This window comes from Hirundo rustica, chromosome 24 (genome assembly GCF_015227805.2).
Source record: "Hirundo rustica isolate bHirRus1 chromosome 24, bHirRus1.pri.v3, whole genome shotgun sequence".
In the NCBI taxonomy this organism is placed as follows: Eukaryota; Metazoa; Chordata; class Aves; order Passeriformes; family Hirundinidae; genus Hirundo; species Hirundo rustica.
In genome coordinates, this window is record NC_053473.1 from 6023663 (window position 1) to 6038590 (window position 14928).

The following is a 14928-nucleotide window of genomic DNA, read 5'->3' on the forward strand; positions in this document are numbered from 1 at the left end:
CCCAGACCCTGAAAATCCCAGATTTTGAGGATTTTGTGACTTTTTCTGGACCTGTTTTTCTGATTGGTCTCTGTTAGAAATACAGCAATCCCACATTTTTACAGGCAGGAGAGAATCGTCTGGGTGAAGGTTTTTATTATTTTGAATATTCCTGTTTTAGCAACATCATTTTTTCAGCAGACTTCGCCTTTTTGTAAATGCCCATTGGAATTCATTTGTGTTAAACATTCTGGAAGGAAAGCTGGGGAAATGCCTTTCTTTAGGAGCACAGAGAGGTTTTCGTGGAGCAGAAAGTTTCTGAAAAGATTCCCTGTGCCACAGCTGGAGCCTTTGCAGAGAGGTAAAATGGATTTATTCCCAAAATCTGGTCAGTCTCCAGCCCTGCCCTGGTCTTGCTCTTAGAATTTCGTCTCAGAATTCCATCCTGTCCCTGAATCCGCAGCACCACGTCCAGCTCTGCTTTATGCCAAGGTCCTGCCTTGAACTTGCCCAAAATCAGTGGAAATCTGCGATTTCAGCTGGGATTTTGTGCTGCAGATTTTTGGTTCAGTCCCGGGGGGGGTCAGCAGGAGAATGACAAACCCTGCTGGGTGAAGAGGGTCAGCAGGGGCTTAAAAACGGGGCAGCTGAGGAGCTTTAAATCAGTTTTAATTTCCTCAAGGCAGAGAGAGTGAGGGGAGAGGAGCAGCACCGCCAGGGAGGTGCCACAAATCTGGAATTCCTGGGGGTTTTTCCTTTTTTTTTTTCCCTTTTTTTTTTTAAATATTCCCTCCACTGATGGTCCCAAAGGTACAAGAGCCACTGAGGCAGAGAGGGGGAGGGAAGGAATCTTTACCAATGCTGGAAGCTTTTGGAGCCGTAGGAAAAAAAACCGGTGCTTCGCTTTTCTCGTCCTTTTGTCGGTGAAGTGTTTTTATTTTTCTAACAGATCCTGGCGTTGAACACGCCGTTCCTAAAAGCTGCAGATCCCCGGGGGTTGATGTTTGCTGGAGAATTCATTCACCTGCTGAGGGGGAGAGGGGCTGGAGCAGTTTGGAAGGGACAGGCCTGGGGCGGTCGGGGGCGTTGAGGACGCGTGAGTCCGTGGGGGGCTTCGCTGTGGAAATGAAAAGTGGGGTGTATCTGACCGGACAGAGATTTCCCCTCAGCTCCGAGCGTTCCCCCGCGGGTTGGGGAGCCTCAAACCCCAGTGCTGACAGAGCAGAAGCAACACTAACCCTTGGTTCTGGCTGTCGGGAGGATTTTTGGGGTGGTTTTTCAGCCCAGCAGAGCAGGGAGAGCCGACAGCGCCCTTCCGAGCGCTCCCCAAGCCCAGCCGAGCTCCGGTCCGAGCCCAGGCTCCCTCTGGAGCAGCTGAATGTCTCCTCGTGGAACTTTTCCTGTCGAACCACGGATTCCCGGGGGCCCGTGCCAGGGCTGTGCCCGCGCGCTCCGTGGGACTGCAGACGTTTGTACAGTGGGGCCGGGGTTTTTATAGATATATTTGGGGTGGGTGGGTGAGTGGAGATCCTGAAATCAGCTTAAGCCAGGCTTAAATGTGTGTAAAAGCCCCGAAATCTTGGGTGTGTGAGTGCGGGAGCGTCTGACATCCCCTAATTTTGTGTTCTCAGCGTTTGGGAGGTTTTGCTTCCTTTTTTCTTTATTTTTTTTTTCCCCTCTCCCCTTCCTGCAGAAGCGATTGTTACAAAAAAAAAAGAAAATTAATTGTAAATAAGAGCTACGTAATTTTTTTTTGTCGTTGTTGTCGTTTGCCATCGTGTCACAGCAAACCCTGAGCGAGCAGCGTGGAGCTGGAGGAGGAGACTGGCAGCATTTTCTGGTATGCAGTGAATATTTTGTCTGGAGTATTTGCAATCCCCTGGTGAGCTTTTTGGAAAAAGAAGGAAAAAAAAAAAAAAAAATCGGGCTCTTTGCAGTTCCCCTCCTTGTCCTTTTTAATTTTTATTATTAATTTTTTTTTTTTTTAAATTTTAAAAGCAGAAAAAATAGGGCAGCTGCAAACAGTCGTCACTGTGGGGTTGGGAACTCTGGACAACACTGAGATCTAGCATGGTACTAGGAGTTAAGTCTGAATGTAACATTAATGCTTTATTTAAAATTTAAAAAACAAAAAACACTTTATTTTTTTTTTAAGGGGTTGAAGTGAACATGACTGTTGCCCATGTTCGTGAATTTCTAGCTGCAAACATTCATTGGTAGAATCGTGTGATGGTCTTTTGTGCTAATTAATTTGACATATTCCGAGTCTCTGTATGTACCTGCAAAGAAAGAAAAACAAAAACAGAAAAAAAAAAAAAAAAAAAAAAAGTAAAAAAGAAAAAAAAAAAATAAAAAAAATAATAAAAAAAACAAAACCCCTGCTTTGCTTTGATTGAAAAAGGGTTCCCGGGACTGCAAACCTGCTCCTGAGCTCTGTTTTAAATATGTGTATCCTTCGCTTGTATTTTGTATTAAAAAAAACCAGAACCACAAGGAAAAAAAAGAAAAAATCCGAACCCTTTATTGTTCAGCATGTTGGAAATTGTGTCCCCTCTTTTATTTTTTCCTCCTTTTTGGAATATATTAAGCAACTCATTCTTCTGTATCTTTTATTTTCTTTTGTAAACTTTTTGGTTTTGTTTAAAAATGGCTTTATAAAAGGGCTTTTATAACCCATGGATGCGACTCGTGTCATTTTTCTGCTGCTCCAGGGGCGATCATCCCGTGAGAGGTGAGAGCTGTTCATCTTCCAGCGTCTCTGAGGGTTTGGGCGCGAATTCCTTGGGATTCTCTTGAGGAGGGGAAGTCACCTTTGGGCCGGGTGTGGCTTTCTCATCGTTGCTTGAGAGCTCAATTTAAAGAATTCAGAAAGTTAAAAATTAGAAAAATGGAAATACAAAATCATAAAATAAATATAAATTTATAAACCATAAATATAGAATTATAATATGAAATATACTTGTAAAATTACAATATTATAAAGTATAATTATAATATTATAGTATAAAAATTATGAAATTAAATAATTTATAAAACTCTGCTTTCCCCAGGCTCTTCCTGGAGTTGTAAATCCAGGTTTCCAAGTTCAAAACCGATTCGAGGGAGCGATGAGAGGAGGGACAAAGCCCTTAGGGAAAAGTTCCTGGGGCATTTGGGATAAACCATCGCCGCCTGCTGTGAGGGCAGCCGCGGGCAGGGACCGGCCCCGGAGCGAGGCGGGGCAGGGGATTCGGAGTAGGGGATTCGGAGTGGAGGATTCGGAGTAGGGGATCCGGCGCAGGGGATCTGGCGCAGGGGATCTGGCGCAGGGGATCTGGCGCAGGGGATCCGGGGCAGGGGATCCGGGGCAGGGGATTCGGAGTAGGGGATTCGGAGTAGGGGATTCGGAGTAAGGGAATCCGGCGCAGGGGATCCGGCACAGGGGATCCGGCACAGGGAATCCGGCACAGGGGATCCGGCGCAGGGAATCCGGCGCAGGGGATTCGGCGCAGGGAATCCGGCGCAGGGGATCCGGCGCAGGGAATCCGGCACAGGGAATCCGGCGCAGGGGATTTCTCCTCTCACCCCTCTGGAGCTGATCCCGTCCCGTCTCCTGCGGCTCCTCGCTCCCGGGATTCCCCCGATTCGGGCTCATGTCGGTGCGCGGCGCGGCCGCCAGGGGGCGCTGCGCCCCTCCGCGCTTCCCTTCGGGATCCAGAAAATCTCTGGAATTCCACCCAAAATCGGGGCTGGCACTGCCCGGGGCACGTCCTGTGCCACAGCTGGCACTGCCCGGGGTGTGTCCCGTGCCACAGCTGGCACTGCCCGGGGTGTGTCCTCTGCCACAGCTGGCACTGCCCGGGGTGTGTCCTGTGCCACAGCTGGCACTGCCCGGGGTGTGTCCCGTGCCACAGCTGGCACTGCCCGGGGCGTGTCCTGTGCCACAGCTGGCACTGCCCGGGGTGTGTCCCGTGCCACAGCTGGCACTGCCCAGGGTGTGTCCAGTGCCACAGCTGGCACTGCCCGGGGTGTGTCCTGTGCCACAGCTGGCACTGCCCAGGGTGTGTCCTGTGCCACAGCTGGCACTGCCCGGGGCGTGTCCTGTGCCACAGCTGGCACTGCCCGGGGTGTGTCCTGTGCCACAGCTGGCACTGCCCAGGGTGTGTCCTGTGCCACAGCTGGCACTGCCCGGGGTGTGTCCTGTGCCACAGCTGGCACTGTCCTGTGCCACAGCTGGCACTGCCCAGGGCGTGTCCTGTGCCACAGCTGGCACTGCCCGGGGCGTGTCCTGTGCCACAGCTGGCACTGCCCGGGGCGTGTCCTGTGCCACAGCTGGCACTGCCCGGGGCGTGTCCTGTGCCACAGCTGGCTTGGCACTGCCCTGTGCCACAGCTGGCACTGCCCGGGGCACGTCCTGTGGAATCCCAGATCCTGGTGCGTGGCTGCAGCTCCTGCTGCTCTTCCCATCGCCTTTGATCCCCCGGGAGGTGAGGGGAGGTTCTGGATCGGAGGAATGTTCGGGGTCGGGTGCTGCTGCCGGCAGTGCTGCTCCAGGCTTTTGGAGCTCTGGAATATCGGGATGCGAGCGATTCGATCCTGCGCTTCTTTTCCTTTTGGACTCCCCGGCCCGGTGAAATTCCCACTCCCTGCTGGGCCATCTGCACTTCCAGGCTCCCATCCTGGCACGGATTCCTCATCTGGAGTTTCCTGCAGGGATTTCCATCCTCCTTCCCTTTCAGGCTGCTTTTCCCCTCTCCGCTGCTCCATCCACAGAGGAAACTTCCCAAATAAAATTCCCAATGGCTTTTTGGGGTTTTTTGGGAATTCATCCCACAAAGAGCTGATTTGTTTTGGGATTTGCCGCGCACAGGGATGAGGTTCAGGAGCTCAGATTCCCCTGGCGGGTTCCCATCCGAGGGAATTTTGCCTCTGGAATATCCTGTTTGTGTTTCTCTCGGCGCTGTTTTGGTCCCGGGGATGAAAATCGAGTCCAAAGGTGGGACCCGGGACGGGATTGGAGCCAGGGGGTGTCCTTGGAAGAGAAAATGGAGTTGATTTATGGAGCTGCTGTTCCCTGAGCAAGGACAGCGCCCGGGGAAGGGCTGGAGCTGGGCCAGGGGAGCTTTGGGGTGGATATTTGGGGACGGTTCTTCACCCCAGAGCGAGCTGGGGCACTGGAAAAGGCTCGGCGGGGAATGGAAGCTGCCAGAGCTCCGGGATGACGCTCCCAGGGATGCCCGGGGTGGGATTTTGGGGTGTCTGGGCAATGATCCCTGTGGGTCCCTCCCAGCTCCGGATAATCCTGGAACCTCTGATTCTGTTCTTGCCTGTCTTGCACCTTGAAGGAAATCTGGAAAATCTCAGGAATTTCTGAGAAATTTGTTTGGTTCTCTGCTCTAGGATGAGGGATTGGTTTGGTTCTTGCTCTGGATGAGAAATTTGTTTGATTCCCTGCTCTGGATTTGGAATTTGTTTCATTCCCTGCTCTGAGATGAGGGATTTTTTAGTTCCTGCTCTGGATTTGGAATCTGTTTGATTCCTCCTCTGCAATGAGGGATTTTTTAGTTCCTGCTCTGGATTTGGAATTTGTTTGGTCCTGCTCTGGATGAGGGGTTTTTTGCTTCCCTGCTCTGGGGCTGCAGTTTGAGGGTTCACAGCCCCACCCGGAGCTCACTCTCAGCTCCAGCTCCGGGGTTTTGCGTAGCCCAGGAAATGATTTTTTATTTTTTTGTGTGTGTGTATTTGGGTTTTTTTTCCTCTTCCCATCAATGGAGGTCAAGTTCAAGTGCTGCTGTGGAATTCACTCCCCCATGGATGCAGAGCAGGGAGAGCTCCTTGGAAAGCTGATGCTGAATTGAAGTTTTAAGCTCAGTTTTTAACTCAATTTTGCTCAGTTTTTAGCTCAGATTTAGATCAATTTTAGCTCAGGTTTAACTCCGCTTTTAACTCAATTTTGCTCAGATTTAACTCAGTTTTAGCTCAGTTTTTAACTCAATTTTGCTCAGTTTTTAGCTCAGATTTAGCTCAGTTTTTAACCCATTTTTGAGCTCAATTTCACTCAGTTTTTAGCTTGATTAGCCCTCAGCCCCAGAATATTCTTTGAGTTCTCCCTCCTGTGTGTAGGCAAACAGCACAGACCTCTCTCCTCAAGAATATTTCACTTACCCTCCAAAACTCTCAACTTTGCTCCATCCCCAGGAGCTGCCTTCGGGGGATTGGTGGCTCCTGACCAGGGGCTGGGGTTTATCTGAGTTTCTCTCTCGTCTCTGGGCTCTGTGCTGGGGCAGATAACGGCTCCAGCACATTTCCTGCCTCACCCTCTCTCTTCTCCTCAGCGTTTCCAGCTCAGCTCTTGGCCCTGGGAGAAGGTTTTTGGGGTTTTCGTTATCGCCGAGTTCCTGCCCTGACCACAGGGCTCCGTTGGCTTTGCTCGTTACAACCCCTTGAAGATATTTTTTTTGATTAATTGCATTGGTTTGAGCCTGAGAACTTCTGTTTGCCTCCCCTCGTGAGATCAAACCAGTACTGAATTTTATTTTTTTTTAAATTATTTTTATTTTTAAAGCCTCTGCTTGGAATTTTGTTTTTTGAGGTGGTTTTTTTGTTGTTTTCTTTTTAAGCTAAATGGTTTTCTGAGTGTTTTATGAAGGTGATATTATTGTGGTGTTTCTGCTTCTCTTCCTAAGAGGTGAGTGAAGGGATAATTTGCCTGTGATCCAATTCACCACACAGAGCTGTCATTTCTTTTTTTTCCCCAAACTGCCCCCTATTCTATTTTATTTTGCTTTGAATTTCACTTCGCTGCTGATTATGACACTGGATTTGAAGCAACTTCTGTTCCCAGGGCCATTAATTTTTAATTAATAAGTAACACATTTCTCAGAGGCAGGGCAGTGAAGTGAACTCAGTTCTTTCACTCCCATTAAACTGGTTTTGCACCTTTAAATAAATCCACTTAAATGACTTAGAAACATTTTCCCCACTTCCTTCTTTTGGACAACGAGGTGCCAGAAGGAAAAAGAAAATCTTGGGTGCAAATCCTCGTTCTCCCTCTTGAATCTCCTTTTCCCCGCACCACCGAGGGATTTTAAATACAAAAATAAACGACCGAGTTGGGGAGTTGAACAACTCCGTACCTCTGAAACCGCATTTTCCCAAGCGAGTTAAATGCAAACAGGAACGTTCCCAATGGCAGGTTATTAAATGTCGTTATCTTGGCTCACATCTCAGGGCAGCCTGCTGGGGATTTGTTTATTCCCAGAAATTTCTCCTCAGCCTGAATTCAGGGATTCTGCCCGGCCCTGGTCTGGTCTCTGCTGGGACAGGTGAAATCCCCTGGGAGAGGGGCTCCAAAATCCCGGAGTTATTGGGGTTGGAGGGATCTCAAAGCTCATCCAGGGGCAGGGAAATCTCCCTGGGCACTGCCAGGGATCAGCCAGGGATTCCCTGGGAAGGAGTCAGGGATCCCAAAACTGGGATTTCTTTATGGAATTGTGGAACGCCTTGGGGTGGGAAGCTTAAGGATCGTCCCATTCCCACCCCTGCCCTGGAAGGGAAGACGCAGAAACCTGGGATGGCGACGAGCAGATGAGACAAAATCCCAGAATCTCCTTTGCCCCGTTCTGTCACCGTGAGGTTTGATGGGAAACGCTCTCGTTAGCCTTTTGCCGAGCCTTTATTTTAATTAATGGAACAGAATTGATGTTCTCCCACTCCCAAAGGATCCCTCTCAGGGCAGACAGGTGGACTGGCTTCATCCTCCTCCAGCACCTCGGCTGCTCCAAGGCAGGACTCACCCTCCAAAAATATATATAAAAAAAGATGGATTTTCTCCAGCAGCTGGGGAGGAGCGGGGCTGGGGTGTCCTGGCCCTGCAATCGCTTCCTGCCGGCAGAATAAACACGCTGCGGAACGTTTGCCCCGTGTCCCACAAACAGCGCTGCGCTGTTTACCTGCAGCAAACATCGGCCTGCCAGCCCCAAACAGCCGAGAAAAAGCTGCTTTTATCCCATTTTAATCCTCCCGAGGTTCACTGGGGATTGTTCCTGATCGACTGGTTTGACCAGAAATGCCTTTTCCAGCAGATAGGGCTGGGGTGGCTTCTGTAAATATTTTGTTGTTCTTTTCTCTCTCGGGTTTCCTGCTTCACCCAGGAGTGGGGAATTGGGGCCGTTTGCTCAAGGAATTGGTCCCAAATCCTGCACAGGACCGGCTGGGAAAGTGAGAAGGGTTGGGGAAACTCAGGATATCGACTGGAGGGGGAAAGGAAAGGAAAGGAAAGGAAAGGAAAGGAAAAAGGAAAAAGGAAAGGAAAGGAAAGGAAAGGAAAGGAAAGGAAAGGAAAGGAAAGGAAAGGAAAGGTTTTGAGTTCAGCAGAAAGGCCAGGGGCTCCATCAGGAGGAGTCTGGGGACACCTCCAGTGTGGCTTTAGCAATTCTGGCTCTGTTTGGAGAGAGAATCCAAGAATTCCCTTTGCTTGGGGAATCCTGCTTTACTCCAGTGCAAGTGCAGCTTTTCCCCTGCCTTTGCACAGGAGCAGGATTTGGTGCAAGGAATGCTCGGCACCAGCAGCAAGCGCCGCTTTTCCCTGGCTGTGCTCGGCCAGGGGGATTTGGGGTGCTCAGGGATCCTCCAGGGCAGGTCCCCAGGCTCCTGCAGCCCCCCAGACCCGGGGCTGGTGCTGTGCTGGGAATGTCCTGGTGGCACCCGACCATTTCCCTTTGAGTTACCACAGGGGATTTTCTCGTTTGTTGTGACTCAGAGCCCGCCACAGAAGGATGGAAACTGAAATTCTCGCTGCTCCACTGAGCCCTGCAGCGCCCAGCTCCCTTTGGGAATCCACCTCGGCACAGGCATTTGCTCCAGCGCTGGAGAGGGAGGAAAATATTTTTAAAAAAAGGTAAAAATCCCAGCACTAATCGCTGTTTAATTGCTAAAAACCAGGGGCAGCTCTCCCCACCCGGATTTGGATGCGCCGAGCAAAGGCGTGAACGGGCGCTGCCCTGGCTCCGGGAGCGGCAGAATTCCCAATCCCAAATCCCTGCCCTGGCGGGCACGGGGGGCAGAGCGGGGTGGCAGAGCTCGGGCACGGCTCTGCCCCGAGCAGATCTGGGTCAGGATGGGTCCTTTCGGCAGGATCGGCCTCAAATCCGCAGCCTGGAGCCGGGGATCGGGAGCCCAGGCTGGAGCTGAAATGGAGTTAACCCCCGGCTGGGGAATGGTGGATGTTGTGCAGGGGGAAACTGGAGCTGCCGGGGGCAGAGGGATCCAGTGGGACATTTTCCCTGCCTCCTTTGTAGGGCTGAGGTGGGACGGGAGCGATGGGGAGGAGAGGCAGGGCGCGGGCAGAGGTGCCCCGCAGGGATCAGCTGGTGTCCCCCGGGTGTCCCCTCGGTGTCCCCTCGGTGTCCCCTGGGTGTTCCCGGGGTGCAGAGGGTTCGGGAGCTCCCCAGAATGGATGTGGGGGGCTCTGAGGATGGAAGGTCAGAGCTGGAGCTCACCCTGGGCAGGGCACAGCGCTGTGCTTCCTTTCCACCCACGGCAGCCTCGGGGCCACACCGGAGGTGACAGCGACAAAAACAGCAAAGCAGCGTCGGGGAGGGGACAGGAGAGGGGAGGGCACGGCAGGGGCTGAGTTCTGCTCCCCCCGAGTTCTGCTCCCCCCCGAGTTCTGCTCCCCCCTGAGTTCTGCTCCTCCCGAATTCTGCTCCTCCCGAATTCTGCTCCTCCCGAGCCTCCCCTGGCTGGGGCTGTTTGGGTTTCTGCTGCTTTTGTGGTTCCTGTTCCGTGTGCAGCCACACCAAAGCCACCCCTGCCTGCCAGAGGGACACAGAGCCCCGGGGCAGACACGAATTTGGGGAAACGTCCCGGAATTCGGGGTCAGACACGGCTTTGGGGACATCTCCTAGATTCTGGGACAGCCACAGCTTTGGGGACACATCCCAGAGCTCTGGGTCAGACACAGCTTTGGGGACACATCCCAAAGCTCTGGGTCAGTCCCGGCTTTGGGGACACATCCCAGAGCTCTGGGACACTCACAGCTTTGGGGACACATCCCAGAGCTCTGGGTCAGTCCCAGCTCTGGGGACACATCCCAAAGCTCTGGGTCAGTCCCAGCTTTGGGGACACATCCCAGAGCTCTGGGTCAGTCCCAGCTTTGGGGACACATCCCAAAGCTCTGGGTCAGTCCCAGCTTTGGGGACACCTCTCAAACCTGGGTCAGTCCCAGCTCTGGGGACACCCCCGGGTGCCCCGAGGGGAGCGCAGCAGAGCAGCAGGGGCTGGAGCAGCCCTGGCAGGGACGGGCAGAGGTGAAGGACGCGGCGCAGGGAGCAGCGGGGGGACGCTGAAATGTTTGTCCTGCTCTCAGTAAATAGAGCAGAAATTCCCGGGTTTCAGGCCTGGGATCAGCAGCCAGAGCTTCCTCCTCTGTGCAGGTGCTGGGCAGCAAACAGGAGCCGGGCCAGGATCGATGAGGATTCTGCAGCTTTGTTTGCTCGGCTGCCAAGGCCTTGGAGTCCAGCCAGTGACCCCAGCAAAGGAGAAAACCTCTCAGAGCAGGATCCTGCCCCAGAAAAGCTCTGCAAAATCTCAGAACCCCGAGGCTGTTGAAGCCCCGAGGCTCCCAGTTGATGATAAATAAATAAATTGCTCCCTGGGTTTGGCAGTTTATGGCCAGTTGTGGTTCCAAAGCGTTCCTCCACAACCAAAACACGGATATTTTTGAACATAATAATAATTTTAAAAAAGGAGAAAACCCTTGTTGAACCCACAACTCCGAGTGCTTGGAACTCAAATATTTTGTAACTCCAGGCAAAACTGGGGGAGTTAAAAATTATTCAATGTGGAACAAGCAGAACACCGATCCAGCGTCCTCCCTGCAGCCTCATCCAGGGAAAAGCAAATTAACCGAGGATGAGGAGGAGGAAGGAGATGCTGGAGCTGTGGGGTGCTGCAGCTTCGCTCCTGGGGAGGCAGCAAAAAACAAAAAAAAACCTCGGAGCCTTCAGGAACGGGAGCTTTCCATGGGGAATTGTGGAACCCTGGGATGGGATGGGATGGGATGGGATGGGATGGGATGGGATGGGATGGGATGGGATGGGAGGGACCTGAAAGCTCACCCAGTTCCACCCCGAGCTCTTCCTGCTGCAGAAAATGCAACTCCTGCAGCTCCTCTGCCCCGGATTCTCTGGCTGTGGCAGCTTTTCCTGCACCAGAGCCGCTCCTGTGGCTCCCTCCCCGTCCCCTGATTGTCCCTGGGATGTGCTGGAGGGTCCCTGTGAGGTCCCTGCCCGGGTCCCTTCCTGCCCTGAGCACCCCCAGCCCCTCCCAGCACCCAAAGGTGCTGAGCTGCCCGTTTTTGGCGCCCCACGCTCTGAACGCTGCGGCCTGGTGGCTTCTGCAGTGCTGGAGACAAAAACACGTTTCCTGTGTAGAGAGAGAGCCGAGATCAGCCCCGAAGGGCTCGGGCTGCTGCAGCTCCTTCCAGTGGCTCTTCCCTTTTTCCAAAGGTGCTTTAGACACAATTAAACAAAGCCCAGCACCACTCCTGACCAAAGTTTTTATTTTAACCATCAGCTCATCGGGGGAGATCCTTCTAAAAGCCCCGGCATGAATTCCCGCCTCTGCACCCGAGGCAGCAGCGCTGGACTCCCCCAGAGCGTTTATTTTGCATTTCTCTAGCACTTTTCCACCTCGGGATCCGAAAGCTGGGTAAATACTCCCTCCAGCCTCGCTGGGTGCGGTGCTGAGGTCGGGTTTGCGCTCTCTGCCTCCACAAAGGTTTGGGCTGTGAGTCAGCAGTCGAGGTCAGGGCTTGCACTTTCTGTGGGGAGGCACCAAATGGGTTTCAAGACACCTCAGGCCGAGCCTGGGGCTTCCAGGGCAAAGCAGAGCACCCACAAAAGCGCTGGGTGCGGGGGCCTCGAGGGTGGGAGCCGCTCATCCCGGGCGAGGCTGAGGCTCCTCCTGCCCCTGCGTCCCCGTTCTCTCCTCCTGCCCCGCGACAGCGTCGGCGTCCTGAGACCCGTCTGATTTGGCCAAGAGCAGCGCCCATCTCTGCGGGGATCTGATCGGGCAGGAGCAGCTGAGGCGGCCGTTGGCTCTGGGTTTCCTCTGCTCGATAAATAATTCTGCTTTGCAGAGTCTCATGATGGCTCGGTCCTGGCGTCATTCTGACCCTGCTTCAGGATAAAGGATCCATTTCTAAGCCCAGGGCTGGACCCAGTAAAGCCATCAGTGAAAATGAGGCCAGGCTCTTGTTTGGGTGCCCAGATTCAGAGTTCCTCATGGAGCCAGCCCTGCGGAGCAGAAGCAGAGGAGATAAAGGTCCAAGAGTGAAAATTCCTCTTTGGAGAGGGAGAGCAGAGCTGCAGCTCCAAGCCACGGAGGGACGGAGTGCCTGGCTGGAATTCCAGGGGATTTTTGCCAGGAGGATTCCTTTTATCAGCAAGGACAATCCCCAGGGTGTGGGACAGCGGTGCTGCCAGCGCTGCACCACAGGGAAAATGGAATCGGGGCTGGGAAAGCTCTGCCCCCAGGAAAAAGGGGCAGGACAAGGGGAAACAGGGAATTGCCCATGGAAAGGGCGCTCAGGCCTTGGGAGTGCCCAGCCCTGGGTGTCCCAGGGATTCCTGGGCGTGGCACCGGGAGCTCTGGGCTGGGGATCGGGCACAGCTGGGATCTGGTGACCCTGGAGGGATTTTTCCCACCTAAAAAATTCCGTGATCCGCAGCAAACCCCCTGTAAGAGATTTCAGTCTTCAGTGCTGGCACGAACAAATAAAAATTCATTTATCTCCTGGCATCTGAGAGAGACGAGGCTTCCCGTGAGCTCCCTCCGCTCGTGCTGCTGCTGCTGCAGATGCCCCCGGAGCTGTCCCCCCCTCTCTGGGACATCCAGGAGCGCCCAGCACCACCGCAGGCTGTAATTTCTGCTTCCAGACCGTCTCAGCCGACATCAGCCGGTGACTCAGAGCCCGGAATAGAAAACTGGAAGCTGAAATTCACACTGTTCCTGCAGTGCCCAGCTCCCTTTGGGAATCCACCTCGGGAGAGTCATTTGCTCCAGCGCTGAAGAGGGAGGAAAATAGAAAAAGGAAATAAAAGAAAAAAGAAAAAAAATCCCAGCACTAATCGCTGTTTAATTGCTTGTGAGCGTCTCTGACTAAAGAGCAGGGGCAGCTCTCCCCACCCAAATTTGGATTCTGGCCTTTCCCAGCTGAAGTCATAGCTCAGCTCTCCAGCATTTTTTTTTTTAATCGGGTTTGGGATTTTCTTATTACCGAGCTCCTATCTGCATCTGGACTGCCAAAAATGCCTTTTTTTAATTTTTTTTTTTTTATTTCCCCTCCGCAGGGAACAGCAGCCTCGTTCCTCCTCATCAGCCGCCCCAGCGAGCGAGTTCTCGTCAGCTCAAGTGACAACAAATGCAGGTGCTCCTCTGCTTCTTCCTGCGCGGGGAGAGTCCCTCCAGCAAACTGGGGCAGGGAACTGCTGCTCCCAGGGAGATAAAAACCAAAAACCAAAAACCAAAACACACCATCCTGCTGACCCGAGCTGAAACGTGACGTGGAAAATGGGATTTTTGACCTTGAGAGCTCCAGAGTCGCTCCAGAGAAGGGACCCCGCGAAGACGGAGAATAACTCATCTCCGTGATGCTCCCGTGGCTGACAGAGCCGCCCGAATTCATCACCAAACAAAAGGCCGAGGCTCGAAATAGCACGGAGGCTTTTTTGATGACTTTTTGAAGTTTTCAGCTGAAGGACCCGCCCGAGCATTTGCAAACATTCGTTTAGGAACAGCTGGTTCTCTCAGCTGCATTCTTGTCTCGTCTTTCCTCTCGTTTCCTCCACACACGCACAAAATAAAGATAATTCTCGCTGCAGATGTTTAGTGGGGGCTGCTCTGTCGGAGGGTTCTCGTCTCGGAGGCTGTGGATGAACAGAACGCTGATTTTTCCTCAGTTTGGGGGTCAGTTTAGCTGGTACGACAGCTAGATCTCTCTCTGTATAAATGTACATATTTTGTGTCCCTCTCCCTCTCACGCCATGTGGGTTTAAGCACTCACCCACCATGAATAATGTCTGGGGCCAGGTCACGGACTTCCCATAGCTGGGGCCCTATTTGCATCCAATCCAGGCCATTACAGGGAATCAGCGGCTCAGAAAACCCAAACAAACCCAGGAACCGCTCCCGCTGCGGGAAACGCTCCGGCGGGAAGCGGGGAGAGAGCGAGGGATGAGAGAAAAGGGGATTTGTATTAGAGAAAGGCCGGGAATTTGGGGTGGATGGTCCTGCAGGATGGATGGGCCGGTGGGGCCGGTGGGGCTGGTGGGGCTGGTGGGGCTGGTGGGGCCGGTGGGGCTGGTGGGGCTGGTGGGGCCGGTGGCAGCGGTGAGGGTTTGGGGATGGGGCTGTGGGGATGGGGCTGAGGGAATGGGGCTGTGGGGATGGGGCTGAGGGAATGGGGCTGTGGGGATGGGGCTGAGGGAATGGGGCTGTGGGGATGGGGCTGTGGGGATTGGGCTGTGGGAATGGGGCTGTGGGGATGGGGCTGTGGGGATGGGGCTGTGGGGATGGGGCTGAGGGAATGGGGCTGTGGGGATTGGGCTGTGGAGATTGGGGCTGAGGGAATGGGGCTGAGGGAATGGGGCTGTGGGGATGGGGCTGTGGGGATGGGGCTGAGGGAATGGGGCTGTGGGGATGGGGCTGAGGGAATGGGGCTGTGGGGATGGGGCTGAGGGAATGGGGCTCAGGGAATGGGGCTGCGGGATTGGGGCTGCGGGATTGGGGCTGCGGGGATGGGGCTGTTCTCCCAGGGAGGAGTGAGAGATGGGGGTTTTTGTCCCCGCGGAGGATGCGTGATCAGGACCGCGGGGTATCCCGGGGTCTGTGGGTCCGGTGCCCGTGTCCCGGGATCTGCGGATCCGGTGCCGTTCCCCCGGGGCTCCGGCGATGCTCCGCGGCCGC